Source organism: Diadema setosum, chromosome 12 (genome assembly GCF_964275005.1).
Source record: "Diadema setosum chromosome 12, eeDiaSeto1, whole genome shotgun sequence".
NCBI lineage: Eukaryota > Metazoa > Echinodermata > Echinoidea > Diadematoida > Diadematidae > Diadema > Diadema setosum.
The window spans coordinates 1,335,980-1,353,520 of NC_092696.1; the positions used below are offsets into that span (position 1 = coordinate 1,335,980).

Genomic DNA, 17,541 nt, shown 5'->3' on the forward strand with positions numbered 1-17,541 from the left:
GTATGTAATCTTTTGCTGTGCATTATGTAATGTGTCATTTGCTGTTGGAAGTGTGGTAGGCTTCAAACATGTAGACTACAACGGTAACATGAGGGAGCAACTTGTTAACTTAAACTTAACTCAATTTAATTTGTGGACGGCCTAACTTGATAATCATTTGAGGCATGCTAATGAAACTTTGCATGATGTGTGTATGAGTGGACGAAATTTTGCCTGTCAAATTTTGCTCAAGGTAAAAGGTCAAAGGTCAAGGTCAAAGTCTTAGAATTGAACTTTCCCCAGTATTTATACAATGCCTGAATGTATTAATTTTTCTTAGTATTAAGCTTGGTGTTTACATGTATTATCAGGGATCATGAGGTTAAAGGTGGAAACTCAAGTGAAAATATATATATATATATTTTTTCTCCATGCTTCAGAAATGGCTCAAGGTATCCTCATGAAACTTAGTACATAATAATATGCATAATAGACCGATTCGGGTTCGTTGAGGGCAGCAGACAAGTTGCGGTTACACGGCGCAGCCATTTATAGGTCTCGCATCGGTGTCCCCGCCTACCCCCAGCCCCCCTCCCTCCCCCCCCCCCCCCCCCACTTCCGCCCACCCCCAGGGCAGCAGACACAGCTGAGCAGACAACATTGCACACGCGCGCGGATGCATTGCGACTGTCCGTGCGCATGCATCATGGGGGGGGGGGGGGGGGGCAGGCGTGAACACCGCAATAATGGCGCTGCCCTAGAGGGCCATAATACACAAAACGCCTCTCAGAATCGGTCTATATAATACTGCCTGTCAATGATTTTCTGGGGAATTTTGATATCATGCAGTCAAATGTCAGGTATCGAGGATTAAAATGCTGAAACGTATTCCCAACAAGTTGATCTTAAAACCAATTTATCCATCCAATGAAATTGTAATATCAGTTCAATGTACTGAGTGGCTCTCATTTATACAAGCTTTTTTTTTTTACGTAGGTCCCTCTTTTCCATTAACGCAATCATTTTGAATAATTATTAGTTTCATTGAACGCTTTAAATGCATTAGTTAGCGATAGCGATACACTCCTTGTGAATTTTACCCTTCTTCTGCTCTCTTTGCTAAAATGGTATCATGGATTACGACAGAAGGGAGATGTTGTTTTAATCAAACCTTAGTAAAAAAAAAAAAATTAAAAAAATCGCTTGACATCCTTGGCTTAGAATGCAAAAGTTAGATAAATGCTCCATTGTTTTCATAAACATTGTTCTCACGTATTTATGTTCCATCCTACATACTTCCTATATAAAACATTTTTTTTTTTTTTTATCCTCTCATCACAAAGTGTAGCCGCGGTCAGAGGCATTGTGTTTTCGGGCTTACAGTTCACTCTTCTATACTTGAACAACAGGCGGTGCTGACCCTGACTATATTTTTTTCTTGATCTTTTTATGTAAAATACTTGTTTTGTATGATTTTTTTTCCAAGTACGGAAAAAAAGAACAAACGGACAGTATTCAAAATATTAAATCACACGTCGTATGATTAGGTGCACTGAAACATTGAATTTGTGGTCGATTTGTTTGTATATCACATTGTAGTAGTATGAACATCTTCCAGTCACAAACTGCAAGACAGTGGTATCGTGGAAATGGACAGAGAATAGATTTTGGTATGATAGACATCGTTTGACCTTCTTTCCATGACTAAAACATATGTAAACAATCAGGACATTTCCCAGGCTTCTCTATCACTAAGCGAAAACAGTGATCCATGATTTCGAGACACATAAGATAAAACGTACTTGTGTAGAATTTAATCCTTTTGATTGATAGTGAATTTAGTATATTGAAAAACACTGTGCTTTTCTGCAGTTTTCTATGTATAAACGAAAATAAATGAGAGATTTTGACAGTTTCCAGGAAAAGAAAAACAGTGCAACTCGTTTATCATCTGAACAACGCCCGTCTTGAATCTGTTGAATTCGTGAAGTACTTGGGTGTAACCATCACTTCTGATTTGAAATGGACCCAACACATCAACAATACTGTCAATAAAACCAATAACGTCCTTGTATTTCTAAGACGCAATTTTCTCTTAAAATCCGCTGATGTCAAAGCAACAGCTTACAAAATATTGGTTCGACCAATTGAAGAGTGTGCTTGCTTTGTTAGGGATCCGTTTTCCGAGAACCTAATCCACAAAGTGGAGATAATCCCTAGAAGAGCTGCGAGATTCACTTTGAATCGCTACCATTATACCTCAAGTGTTACTATAATGCTGCAAAAGCTTGATTGGACCACTCTGGAATAGACTTACCATTATGTACAAAATGCACAATAATCTTACGCAGACTGTCCGCGGACTGACTGCGGACATTCCTAGGAATCACTCCGGAATATGCTAATCGCAGCCGGGGAGCGCGGACACATCTAGGATTACACCAGGAATGAACGGGGAGGATCAGGATGCCTTCCGGACAACACAAGTTAGGCATGCGGACAAACTGCGGACAATACCAGGAAAATGGAAAGGTATAAATTTGGCGCTGACTTTGACTTTTCCTCATTTGACTGCTAGCCGTCATTGATACTCCTTGTTGTGCTTCCGCAGTAGCTGCTGATATCATATTGATATGATTGGTCAATATTATTTTATAAATGTGACCACCAAAAGTCGAAGAATAGGATTGTCTGCATGTCGGCTGACGAATCCTTTTTCTTTTTTTTTGTCTCATCTGGGAGGACAATCTTTTCTCTGCCTACAGTCACATGGATGATATTTACAAACTTTTTGAACCATAAAAATTATATATATATAATATACAAAAAAATGTAAATGTATATACATATATATGTATATATATATATATATATATATATATATATATATATATATATATAAATGTTGGTAAGGTAGTCCACGTGTTGGCAAGATAAAAAGATAAGTAACAAAACTGCAACAAAGTTCATGCTGTATTCACCAACGGTTTATTTCTTCACAAGAAAAGACCTGTGCTTTATCCATCGTGAAGTATCATACATGTTTTGTCTGATACTTCTGCAGAGCATGCCAAAATGACCATAATCATTAAATTTGTTTTTCTTTCTCTCATTTTTATCCTTGTGCATCTCTTACTATCTCTTATTTTGATCACTTTTGAACATTTTGCAATGATTCAAGTCCGAGAATTTTTTTTTTCATGCTTAAAGCTTACTAGCCTATTGTCAATGAAGTGTAAAAATGGGGAAATATTTTTAACATACTTTAATTTAATTTTTTTTTTTTTTTTTTTTTTGGGGGGGGGGTTCAGCTGGGCTGTCAAATTGGACAATCGAGTTTATTTGCAACTAAAACAAAAAGAGAAGATAAGTAATTTTATTGTTAGGTAATAACAACTATGAAAATCATTCACCTAAAGAATATTTCTGAAATGATTTGTGATGCTTAATGTGTACTTAAATATATACACTCAGCAAAAAAAAAAAGACAGAAATTTAACACTTTTTCGAGTTCATAATTTATTGCTTTTTCTCTCATTTCACTTGAATTTTGAATTGACAGAAAATTCTTCATTTTCCTCCATCATCTTTAGCTTTCATTGTTATTTTGGGCTTCAAAGATATTACATTGTAATGAGACCACAGGTATATCTTTGCAATTGAATTCATGCTTTTTAGTGTGATGAATTTGTCTTTTGTTCTGATATGTTGTATCATTAGAAAGCATTTACGTATGAATAAAAATTTGTTCATGTTTATATAATACATTAACATCTAGCCAAAAATTCTACGTTTTTTTTTTCTGAGTGTACTTCCACCTACTTTTGTGATTTTTCAGCTGGGCTGTCACATGGGACAACCTAGTTTGTTTGCAAATAAGATACGAAAACAACATAAAGGAAAATGTACCATAGTAAGAAATAGGAACCAGGAAAGTCACTCAGATGAAAAATAATTTCTAAAAAGATTAAATCAACATAAACTTACTAGGAAGTTAGGGGGCTGATTTCACTTCTTTCTGGTTGCTTTTGGCACAGTCTCTACTACCTTCTTCTTTGCCTTCTGGGACCGGAAATTCCTTAAATTTACCTGTTCTTCATCACTAGACGAAAGGTGTGCCTGTCAGGCCCGTAGCCAGGATTTTTCAAGGGGGGGGGGATGCGGTCACTAAAAAAACGGACCTTCGGTACCAATACCAATGATAACACACACACACACACACACACACAATTATATATATATATATATATATATATATATATATATATATATATATATATTCTTTGGACGACCGAACTACAAAAGTTGTATAAGAATTTGCGCGCGAAGCGCGCCGCAAATTGTGAATTTTGACTGTTTTAATGACGTTTTAAAGTCTCGAGGAAATTTGTATTTTTGTCTGTTGCATGCAATCGCGTTACGGTATTTCATCTAGGAAATAGTAAAAACTCATTTTGCCCGGAAGTTGCAAAGTTTAATTGTGTTCGAGACTCTCCGCGCGTAGCGCGCCGCAAAATTGAGAATAGTGATTTTCCTGGTGTTGTTTTAACTTTTATTTTTTCTATTGTATACCCGCGTTAGCAGGCCTGAAGCCAGGATTTTTAAAGGAAGGGGGGATTGCGTTAATTAACAAAACGGTCCTTTGATACTGTCCCGGGAGGGGTAGCGACAATTAAAAGGTGGACACCATGCTCATACATGGACTTTCAAAATGACCCCTAAACGAGTAATGATCATATGATTTTTTCGGGCCTTAAAAACAAGTATTCCTTAAATGTTTCCTGCACCCTAAAGAAGTACTTCATCATGATTGAACAATATACCATTTTCCCAAATTTCGGCCTTTTTGATACCCTTTGATTATATACGCTCGTACATCACACTTTCCATCTAATCCGTGAGAAAAAACGACCCTATTACGCGTTTTCTTTAGCGAGTATGGTCACGGTGTCCACCTTTCAGTTGGAGTTTTCCATCCCATTGGATGCTGTTTGGAAGATGAAACATTCACTTTACTATACAGTATATCAGCCGTTGGTATGCGAGTTTGTCAAAAACGAAAATAAATAAGAAAATTTTTAAAACAAAATGAATTGTAAATGTGAACCATTTATATTTTGCCTCCTTGTGGTAGGATATTTCCAGCATTTCCGAACTTTCAAATAATCATTTTAGATTTAATAATATTAAAAGTAGTAGATCCGATTCGCAAACATCTCCAATATCAGTCAAATGTCATATTAACCATCATGCTAAGAAGGTTTTCTTTGTGAAATTTGGAGGTCATTGAAATTCAAAAATTAAACATCCGTTAGCCATTGGAAGAAGTTTAGTGCAAATTCAGACCTCAGGCTTAGCGCTCAGATGTTTTCCTATTTGATTTGATCTGTCTCACTGTGCACACTAAGATACATACTGGAATGGTTATTTCTTATTTATTAAATTATAGTAGCATATTTGGTTACTAGCTGTCTCTAGGCATTTTCGAATTTGGGCTGCAAAGAGATCCACTATACCTTTAAGTTAGAAGAGAGATAAGTAAATAATGATAAAATAAACAAACAAAAAAGAATGAGTTTCTTTTGTAATACTATCTGACAAACTTTTTTACTTTACCATTTTACTTCATAGCTCAGCACTTTCCATTCTCTCTCATACCCTCTTACCCATTACATTTAAATGAAATACAACTAAAATGAGTTTGCGTGCCTGCATAATACTCTTTGGAAATTATAAGTGAAAATGTTCTTAGGCTTTGGCTCACTTTAAAATGAGAACCAATAGAACTGTCACAACATGAGAAAATGTATAAGTAATAATCAACACTACATTTCCGAATTTGGCCTGCAAAGAAATCCGCTACCTGTAAGTTAGAAAAGAGATTAGTAAATAATGATAAAATAAACAACAAAAAAGAATGAGTTTCCACCGCCGTATCCAGAACAGAGCCTGAAACGGTGCAGGCTCAAGAAATCGTTTGTACTATAATACGTCTTGAAGTACTGTGTGATACTGTTGACTCAGACTTCTACAAAGATGTAAGTGAGAATTGTAATCCAATCCGACTCATTACCTGAGATATTTATGAAAATATATCAATAAAGAATGTAAATTAGATAACGATGCGTCACAATGAAGTCTAACGCTCTCACAATGCTATCATGGTTTTTCACTGACTGTTTTTACTCCGGAGCTCTTGCAATATTCAGGCTTTTGTAATACTATCTGACAAACTTTGTACTTTACCATTTTACTTCATAGCTCAGCACTTTCCATTCTCTCTCATACCCTCTTACCCATTACATTTAAATGAAATACAACTAAAATGAGTTTGCGTGCCTGCATAATACTCTTTGGAAATTATAAGTGAGAATGTTCTTAGGTTTTGGCTCACTTTAAAATGAGAACCAATAGAACTGTCACAACATGAGAAAATGTATAAGTAATAATCAACAGTACATTTCCGAATTTGGCCTGCAAAGAAATCCGCTACCTGTAAGTCGGAGACCTATAATCATACTAAATTGCTGCCACCAGTCTGGTGGCAGCAATTTAGTATGATTATAGGTCTCCGACTCCCCATGTCACATTTGTATTAGTGGCAGCCAGAAGGATTCATTTCTTTGTGCCCCCCTATATATATATATATATATATATATATATATATATATATACTGCTCAGTCTTTTCTTGATATTATGATGTCCTCATCTTTTTTACCCCTTATAACCAAACCAACTCGAGTAACCAATCACTCGGCAACTCTTATTGATAATATATTTTGTAATATTAACCCCTTACCGGTCTCCGGTATCATTCTTTCAGATTTATCAGATCATTACCCTATTTTCACTCACATTCCCCTTCAGAAAAAAATCACCATAAACGACCCGGTGTCAACTTTCCGGAAGGTGACACCTGGAAATATAGAGGGGTTGCAAAATGACCTCGGTAACTAATGTGGATTGGTCTTTTGTACTCTCTAAAAAAAATCGAGTGAAAATTTTCACTCTAAAAAGAGTGAATACAAAAAGGAGTTAATTTCGAGTGAAATTGGAGTGAATTTTGAGTGAAAATGCTCATTTTCACTCATTTTGGAGTGACGTCAGGGATCACTCCAAAATCTTCGAGTGATCCCTGACGTCACTCCAAAATGAGTGAAAATGAGCATTTTCACTCAAAATTCACTCCAATTTCACTCGAAATTCAATCTTTTTTGTATTCACTCTTTTTTAGAGTGAAAATTTTCACTCGATTTTTTTAGAGAGTATATAATACCGAAAATACTAATGAGGCTTATGATTTGTTTATGAGTACTTTAATTTCGGTTATGGATAAGCATGTTCCTGTTGTTAAAAAGAAATCCAGAAATTATAAAAGATCACCTAGACTTCCATTGGTATCTAAGTCCTTACTGCGATCAATCAATCGAAAGAATAATTTGTATTATGCTGACAAAATTAAACGTACCCAGCAATCTCATGATAAATACACTTCATATAAAAACGTCCTCACTCAAATATTACGTTATGAGAAACGGAAATATTTCACTACTCAGATAAGTTTGTTTAAACATGATGTTCAAAATACTTGGAAAGTTATTAATATGGCTATCAACAAAAATAAGGACAAACCCCGTATTACATCAATCAAACATGGTGATGTATTTGTTGAAGATGTTTCCTCAATAGTTGATATTTTCAACCAGTATTTTTCACAAATAGGAAGTAATCTTGCCCAAAATATTCCACATAGTCATCTGAATTTTCAAGATTATTTAGAAGTCCCCAATCCAAGCTCACTGTTTTTCGTGCCTTAGCATAGAAATGAATTATTAGATATAGTTCAGAATCTGAAAAATAAAAAAAGCTCTGGATATGACGGCATTGACAATGTCCTTTTGAAAAGTATTATAGATTATATTGTTGATCCACTTGTATATGTATTTAATCTGTCTATAAGTAATGGCGTTGTCCCTGAGGCTATGAAAGTCTCCAAAGTAATTCCCGTCCATAAAAAAAGGGGAAAGGGAAGATGTCTCCAATTATAGACCAATATCCCTGCTAACCTCCGTTTCGAAAATGTTAGAAAGGGTTGTTTACACCAGACTCTTGAAGTTCTTGGACACTCATAAAATAATTTCTGATTATCAGTTCGGATTTCGGCAAAAGCATTGCACATCTCATGCAATCCTTACATTCCTTGACAGGGTTTCAAAAGCGATAGATACATTTCATCATACTATTGGAGTCTTCCTGGACCTCTCCAAGGCCTTTGATACCATAGACCACAACATACTGCTTCACAAATTATCACATTATGGTATCAGGGGAAAGGCCTTGGAGTGGTTCACGAGTTACCTTATTAATCGAAAACAATTTGTATTTATCAACGGACATGCATCGACTACACAAAATGTTAACTGTGGTGTTCCTCAAGGAAGCTTACTAGGTCCCCTTTTATTTATTCTCTATGTGAATGATATGTCAAATTCTTCAAACATCCTCTCTTTCTTATTATTTGCGGATGATACTAATGTGTTTTTATCTGATTCTGACTCTGATCGATTAATTGATGTTTTAAATAGTGAATTAATGAAGTTACTTCAGTGGATAAGAGTGAACAAATTATCAATAAATTTGCAAAAAACTAAATGTATGTTGTTCAGTAATTCGCTAGAAAATTTATCGAGAAATATTTTCCTGGAAGACACGGTCATAGAAGAAGTTTCCTCCATCAAATTCTTAGGTTTGATCCTGAACAATAAACTTACCTGGGGTTCGCATATTGATACTGTATGTCGTGTTATTTCAAGGAATATAGGTGTTATAAACAAAGTTAAATTTTATCTTCCCAAAAATGTACTTTTCATGTTATATTCTACTTTGATACTACCTTACTTAAATTATGGGATACTCGCATGGGGAAACACTTTTTTCTACTTATACAGAAAGAATATTACTATTACAGAAAAAAGCTCTTCGTATCATTTGTCACGAATCGTGGAGAAGTCATACTAATAATTTATTCCATGAAAATAATATTTTGAAAATTCATGATCTTTATCGTTTGCAATTAGGACAATTCATGTATAAACTCACCAACCATTCTCTTCCCCTTGTGTTTGATTCCATGTTTTTAAAGAATGAAACTGTTCATGCATATCCAACCCGTCAATCCCATGAATATCATTTGCCTTTGACTAGAACGGTTTTTGCAAAATCTTTATTCTCCTTGTCTGGACCAAAATTCTGGAATTCTCTGGATAATAATATAAAAGAAGCTTTAAGTTTTCATACATTTTCTTTAAAGTTAAAGAATTATTTAAAAATTTCGTACGCAGCATAATTCATTTTCCTTTTTATGCCTCCGCCACAAAGTGGTGCCGGAGGCATTATGTTTTCGGGTTGTCCGTCCGTCCGTCCTTCCGTCCGTCCGTCCTTCCGTCCGTCCGTCCGTCCTTCCGTCCGTCCTTCCGTCCGTCCGTAATGAATTTTGTGGACAAGGTAACTATCAAAACCTGTTGAGGTATCCTAATGAAACTTGGCATGTATGTGTATTAGGGGGTGAAGTTGTGCCTATCAACTTTTGGGTGCACATGCTCAAGGTCAAAGGTCAAAAGGTCAAGGTCAAATATATAAAATTTCACTATTTCCACCATATCTATTGAATGCCTGAAGATATTTTCTTGAAACTTAGTGTATACATGTATTACCCAATGAAGATTATTTGGTGAAAGTTTGGGTCATGAGGTCAAAGGTCAAAGGTCAAAAATTCAGGGTCAAATGCATAAAATTTAACTATTTCCACCATATCTATTGAATGCCTGAAGATATTTTCTTGAAACTTAGTGTATACATGTATTACCCAATTAAGATCCTCTGGTGAAAGTTTGGGTCATGAGGTCAAAGGTCAAAGGTCAAAAGCTCAGTGTCAAACACATAAAATTTAACTATTTCCACCATATCTACTGAATGCCTGAAGATATTTTCTTGAAACTTAGTGTATACATGTATTACCCAATTAAGATTCTCTGGTGAAAGTTTGGGTCATGAGGTCAAAGGTCAAAGGTCAAAAGGTGAAGTAAAAATATTGAAACTTCTTTTTTTCTCCGTACCTTGGAAAATTGTTCAAGGTATCTTCATGGATCATAGTATATACATGTACTGACTGGACGTGATTATCTAGAGAATGTAGGGTTCATGGGGTCAAAGGTCAGGGGTCAAAGGTGAAGTGCAACAATTCAAAATTTTACTATTTCCCTCATATTTATGCAGTGCCAGCAGGGTTATTTTTTTTTTTTACACTTGGTGTATGCATGTGTAACCTAATAGAAATTCTCTGGAAAGTTTTTTTTTTTCTTCTTTTTTTGCCTCAAATGTCAAAAGGTCAAAGATCAAGTGTAAGTGCTGAACTAACTTTTTCCTCCATATCTCGGAAGTGGCTCAAGTTATCTTGAAACTTACAGTAGTACATATTATGCATGTTCTACCTGAAAGTGATTATCTTACGAATTTTAGGGTCAAGGGCCAGATGAAAATGGTAACAATTTACTATTCAATTCAGAAATTGCACTTTTTCTCCACACCTGTACCTTGAAAATTACTCAGTGCCTAAATGTATGAATGGGTCAAAGTCAAGTTAAAGTCCTTAAATCCCTAGATACATGCTCTCCTATTCATCCAATTAAACCTAGGTCAAAGAAGGTGAACATTGAACACATTTGTGACAAACTTGTCATTTCAATATTTTGCCAATTTTGTGAAAATGTAATCACACATTGTCCACATGTACTATCTAGACCTATTGGGAAAATCATGCATTATGGCGGAGGCATACCAGTCGCCAAAGCGACATTTCTAGTTTTACTTTTGATTTTCAAAGTTGTTGTTGCTTCGTTATTCTCTTTTGTTGCTTCTGTTGCTTCGTTATTCTCTTTCTTCATCAGCGAGCCCGTGCTTCTGTGCCTCCAGTGCCCTGGATATGACCCACCATTTCCTCTCCTCTCCCCTCCTCCCCCCCCCCCCCCTTTGTCCACCTCGGACTTACTACCTTCTTCACTACTATATCTTTCTATCCTCCTCAATTTTTTCCTTACAAGAGAGCCACCATGTGTTTGTTAATGTGCGTCCGTAAGTGTGCTTGTATCTGTGTATTACTCTTGTCTGTTTTTATGCCTCCGCCACGAAGTGTCGCCGGAGGCATTATGTTTTCGGGTTGTCCGTCCGTCCGTCCGTCCGTCCGTCCGTCCGTCCGTCCTTCCGTCCGTCCGTCCTTCCGTCCGTCCGTCCGTCCGTAATCAATTTTGTGGACAGCGTATCTAAAAAACTGTGAGAGGTATCGTAATGAAACTTGGCATGTATATGTATGAGTGGGTGAAGTTGTGCCTATCAACTTTTGGGTGCATACGCTCGAGGTCAAAGGTCAAAAGGTCAAGGTCAAATGCTCAGAATTATACTATTTCCCCCATATCTCTGCAATGCCTGGAGGTATTTTCTTGAAACTTGGTGTATACATGAACTATCAAATAAAGATTCCCCAGAGAGAGTTTTGGGTCATGAGGTCAAAGGTCAAGGGTCAAAGGTCAAGTGAAAATGTTAAAATTTCACTTTTTTCTCCATATCTCACAGATATTTCAAGGTATCTTCATGGAACTTAGTATATATGCATGCACTGACTGGCAGTGATCAATTTAGGGGTCATGGGTCAAAGGTCATGGGTCAAAGGTCAAGGTCCACTCATCAAAATGCCATTATTTCCCTCTTATCTATGCAATGCCAGCAGGATTTTTTCTTGAAACTTAGTGTATGCATTTATTACCCAATACAGATTCTCTGGGAAGTTTCTTGTCAAAAGTCAAAGGCCAAAAGGTCAAAGGTCAAGTGAAAGTGTTAAATTTCACTTCTGCTTTAAACTTATAAAAGGGTCAAAAGTTGGGTACAAATCCCCAGATACCTGCACTCTTATTAGACAGTATAGCCATTAATCCAAATAAACCTAGTTCAAGGAAAGCGAACATTCAATGCATGTGTGACAAACCTGTCATTTTAATATTTTGCCAGTTATGTGAAACTGTCATCAAACATTGTCAAGACATTGTGCTTTAGACCTATTTGGAAAACCATGCATTATGGCGGAGGCATACCAGTCGCCATAGCGACATTTCTAGTTTGTTTTTGTTTTTGTTTTGTTTTTTGCTACCGCTTAGGGAAATTTGTTGATGTTGTTGTTTTGCATTTTTGGCATTTTTTTTTCTTTATGAGGGGACTGCATTCTACAAGCTCTGCTTTTTAGCAGTCCCCTCCATTTCCAGCAATATCGTTTATGCATTTACCACAGTGACATAACAGATATTTGTATCTCTGTTGATATCTCTGTTGATAATTTACCTATATTTTTCTTATAATGTTATTCTGTTCATCGCATTGTGGTACTGATTTCATGACGTCTGTGTATATGAGTGTTTCTTTGTATTTCTTATTTGTTTGTTGGAAGTGAAATAAAATCAACTTGAACTTGAACTTGAATATATATATATATATAGTAATGTGTGTGGTCCGCGTGTTGGTTCCGATACAGAAGAGAATGTCAAGTCACACTTTTTCCAAGTTTTGGCAGATAAATGAACATAAACCCAGCCAACGATGTATTCAGTGAGAGTTTTCAATGCAGTCTTTCATTCATTAGCAAAAACTTGGAAGAATACAATTGGACATTGTTCTCTTCAAGAGCATTGTACTTAGCAATGCATGAAACCAGTGATGCAAATGAGGTATCGTTGGAAAAAGAGTTGTTCTTTATGATTAATATACTTATAAATCTCTATCATTTATGACTTATGGATACTTACTCTCTAAAAATGGATTACCTTTATTTTGAAACGCACTGTATGTTGTTCTTCACTTTTTACTAGGTACCATTTTTCACCCCTGGGCCCAAGGTGACCTTGAGTAAAAAGTGGTATAACTAACCCGCCCTTCCACTACACTCAACAGCATGCAACACCAGAAATCGCTCCCTTCGCGCACATGAAATGCGCCTTTGTTCATTTTCGCACAGGCGTGACGGTCGGGTGAATTCTTTTGTTGGAACCGTAAGCAAATGCCAGCTGAAGGCGAGTAGGCAAGTGTGTTTAAAAGCATTAGATTATGCACGGAGATCGTACAGTTACTTGATAGATGATCTTTTCTCGAATGTTGGTACATGTACTAGCAAAAGGGCTAGAAAAAGCAGCTATATAGGCATGCATAATGGCCCAATGAGTGTTACAAGAGAACTGGAGTAAGACAGGCCTTTCATTTTGTTTTGTCTCTCCTGATCGTTCGTAAGAAATTCTAATTCATGACCACCTTTTCACAATTTGATTGGAGCATGCATTCATAATGGAAAATAGTTGACATAATAATCTATCCCCAGGCATTATCATGCCAACATGTACTTATATATACATGTACTATATCTTTGTGAGACGTAGATATAAAATGTCTCAGGTTTTCGATTATAGTAATTTCGAGGAAATTTCTTTAATTTTTATCATATATGTAAACTTGAGGCTATTAGATTTTCATCGATTTTCATCCATTTACCTCTGTTCCTGTGAAAAAATGCAAGTGTCAACCTCAATGTCATCCACGAATCGCACGTACTCGGGCGGCCAGTGGGAAAAAAAAAAACACCGGTCACACGCGCCAAGGGCCATGGCATGCAGTGCCAATATAATAATAGCTCGCACAAATTGATACATAGCATTTGTGTTTGTGTCCATGGGGACGATCCGATGGTTCATACAACAAAAGGGTTTCGTACAATTATTTTTAACATTGTTAAACGTACTCTTCCACATTTACGTAGCATATAATGTGTCTTTATATTTATTTGGATTGTTATCTTGAGAATTGCTAAAAACCGTTATTATGAAAAAGTGGACCTTTCAGAATTTGGGGGGGGGGGGGTGCGTACGCACCCGACGCACCCCCCCCCCCCCCCCCCTGGCTACGGGCCTGCCTGTGATGGGGATATTTGCATGGGGGCCTCGCCTCCCTTCTTGCTCATTTTGCGTTTCATTGGCATGACGCTCGCGGAAAGTGTCGATATTTTCGTGTCTGGATCACAAAATTTCCGCATCGGTTCCGGAAACTTGCATTTACAGATCCGCATCGGCTCCGCGCTGTCCTAAAACATTCCTGGTGTCTTCCGCTTTCATTCGCGAAGCTTCCCCACACCGCGGGATTCTTTCCGGAGCGTGTGCGGAAGGAGCGGAAGGGTTCCGGACAAGCGGGACATCCTCAGGACATCGTCAGGACAAGTCGCCGAAGGTGTCAGGAAGTTCATTTCCGCGTCCAAATTTTGGTCTCGATCAAAATTTGGACGCGGAAATTTTTCTCTCTCCCGAAGCCGCGGAAACGCCCGGACATGTTTAGGACAGTGAGCGGACACGTTCAGGAACGTGCGGACAGGTTCCCGAAGGAGTGCGGAATACCAAATTTGCATTCCGGGGCTTGTCCGCGTCTTGTCCGCGCCCTAGTGGACGCCTGGTCTTCGGGAGAGAGAAAAATTTCCGCGTCCAAATTTTGATCGAGACCAAAATTTGGACGCGGAAATGAACTTCCTGACACCTTCGGCGACTTGTCCTGACGATGTCCTGAGGATGTCCCGCTTGTCTGGAACCCTTCCGCTCCTTCCGCATACGCTCCGGAAAGAATCCCGCGGTGTGGGGAAGCTTCCCGAATGAAAGCGGAAGACACCAGGAATGTTTTAGGACAGCGCGGAGCCGATGCGGATCTATATATGCAAGTGTCCGGAACCGATGCGGAAATTTTGTAATCCAGACACGAAAATGTTGACACTTTCCGCGAGCGTCATGCCAATGAAACGCAAAATGAACAAGAAGGGAGGCGAGGCCCCCATGCAAATATCCCCATCACAGGCACACCTTTCGTCTAGTGATGAAAAACAGGTAAATCTAAGGAATTTCCGGTCCCAGAAGGCAAAGAAGAAGGTAGTAGAGACTGTGCCAAAAGCAACCAGAAAGAAGTGAAATCAGCCCCCTAACTTCCTAGTAAGTTTGTTTTGATTTGATCTTTTCAGAAATTATTTTTCATCTGAGTGACTTTCCTGGTTCCTATTACTTACTATAGTACATTTTCCTTTGTGTTGTTTTCGTATTTTATTTGCAAACAAACTAGGTTGTCCTATGTGACAGCCCAGCTGAAAAATCACAAAAGTGCGTGGAAGTACACTCAGAAAAAAAAAAGCATAGAATTTTTGGCTAAATGTTAATGTATTATATAAACACGAACAAGTTGTTATTCGTGCGTAAATGCTTTCTAATGATACAACATATTAGAACAAAAGACAAATTCATCACACTAAAAAGCATGAATTCAATTGCAAAGATATACCTGTGGTCTCATTACAATGTAATATCTTTGAAGCCCAAAATAACAATGGAAGCTAAAGATGATGGAGGAAAATGAAGGATTTTCTGTCACTTCAAAATTCAAGTGAAACTAGAGATTGTAATTTGGAACAAGAAGAAGGTGTGCGCCTAGCTAGGTAGCCCCTTCGTGTGTGCTCCTAATGAGTTGGTGATTGTGGCGTACATTTGTGACATTTTGTTTATTCTACTTGAGAAACTTGTTCGGGATGCCCTTCTGACTAGATGGGACAAATTCTGCTCTATATTTTTGCGGATTTAGACGGTAGAGAGAGATGGGACTTTTTCTTGGACTGAGCTTGGATTTTGAATCTTGGCCACCATTACACTACACAGCCCAATGTTTCTCTCCACCTCTTCATACTCTACTGATCATCTATAGCCTCTTTACCATTACACTGGACTGAGGTCTCTGGAGCACAATGGGGTGTTTGAAAGCCTGGACTATCTTCTTCATCTTCCTGCTGAGGAATGCTTTGTCCAGTGAACTTGAATACCAGCTTTACTGTTCTGCTATTCAATGGAAGGAGACCCAAGAACCAGCAGCAAGTGTTAAGCATTATGGAGCCCCAGTATCCTATTATCCGAACTGCACAGCTGTACTTAACTCATCAATACTGGTATGCGGTGATGTTGATCCAAACCCTGGACCTATTCAGAAGGAGGACAGTGAATTACCTGTCAACCATGATGAGATTCCTCACCGTGTGTCTCAACGAATTACGTATGACCCCCCTACACTACATCTTTTGAACACGAATAACCAGTGTCATAGATTACAGCCTGATGTATGGAGACGAATCTGCAGTCTTCGGATTGGACGACGCAAAAGAACACATCGTGGTAGACGGGCCAAAAAAAGAACGCTCCGTCAGAATACAAGTAATTTTTTGGAGAAAGTTACTGTTGATGAGGAAAAGGATATGCATGAACAATGCATGTCTAATGTATCTAATTTACATTCATGTATTGAAGTAAAATCTAAAGGTTTGAAGTTTGCTCATTTGAATATCTGTAGCCTTTATCCCAAAATTGACCACATTAGGGATAAGTTTGCAAATAAGATCTTTGATGTGCTAACTTTTTCAGAATCCCATCTAGATGGAACAATAGGTGATGCTGAATTGTTTTTGGATGGCTATATGATTGAACGTACAGATCGCAACCGCCGCGGAGGCGGTGTTGTGGTGTATGTAACAGATAAGCTTTCATATACTCGCAGAGTCAACCTTGAACAACCTGGTTTGGAAAGTTTATGGGTTGAAGTCAAACTACCATGTACAAGGCCTATACTAGTTGGGACATTTTACAGACCCCCTGACTCTGATGTAGATTATTTCAACAAACTCGATGATGCAATATCTTCAGCCACTCAAACTGGCTTTGAATGTTTTATTCTGGGTGATTTCAATTATGATGTGTTAAGTGGTAGAGGATCCCGCTTTGTTAACCAATTATGTAATCATAACAGTTTGCATCAAATGATTAAAATCCCGACTAGAGTAACTGATAGGAGTACTACATTAATTGATCTTGTTCTGTCAAACACTCCCCAAAATGTATGTGAATCAAATGTTGTTCCACTTGGTTTAAGTGACCACCGCCTTGTGTATGTTGTGCGTAGACTCTTTCGACCTTATGTACCACCAAGAATGATTACCGCACGAAATATCAAACAACTTAATGAGAATATGTTTCTTACAGACCTAAAAGAATGTTTGAAAGATATTGTCTGGTCGCAAGATATTCATGGAATGTGGGATATGTGGAAAGATATGTTTGTTCAGTCATGTGACAGACATGCTCCACTAGTCACAAAGAGAGTTAGAGGGAATAAGACACCTTGGGTTTCACCTGAGTTCATATCTCTGTCAAGTGAAAGGGATCGGTTACGAGAGAAGGCCGAAAAGTCAAAGACCAAACTTGACTGGCAGTTGTACAGAAATTGTCGTAATTATGTTAATAACCTCCGCTTCAGACTTAAAAGAGATTTCTGTAAAACTCAAATAGTTTCAAATAAAAACAATCCAAGGCAATTGTGGAAAATTTTGAAAGAAATAGCGCCCACCAGTGTGAGGTTCACCCCATTGAGTTTGTCACTTGGTGATGAAGTAGAATGTGATCCCC

The 17,541-nt window shown here is 37.7% G+C and overlaps 1 protein-coding gene across 1 annotated transcript in view; it reads left to right on the top strand.

Annotated features, from left to right (window-relative positions):
* The window catches only part of LOC140236274 (uncharacterized), a 96,227-nt gene that overhangs the window by 53,798 nt on the left and 24,888 nt on the right, over positions 1-17,541 (top strand). The gene's annotated exons all lie outside the window — the stretch shown is intronic.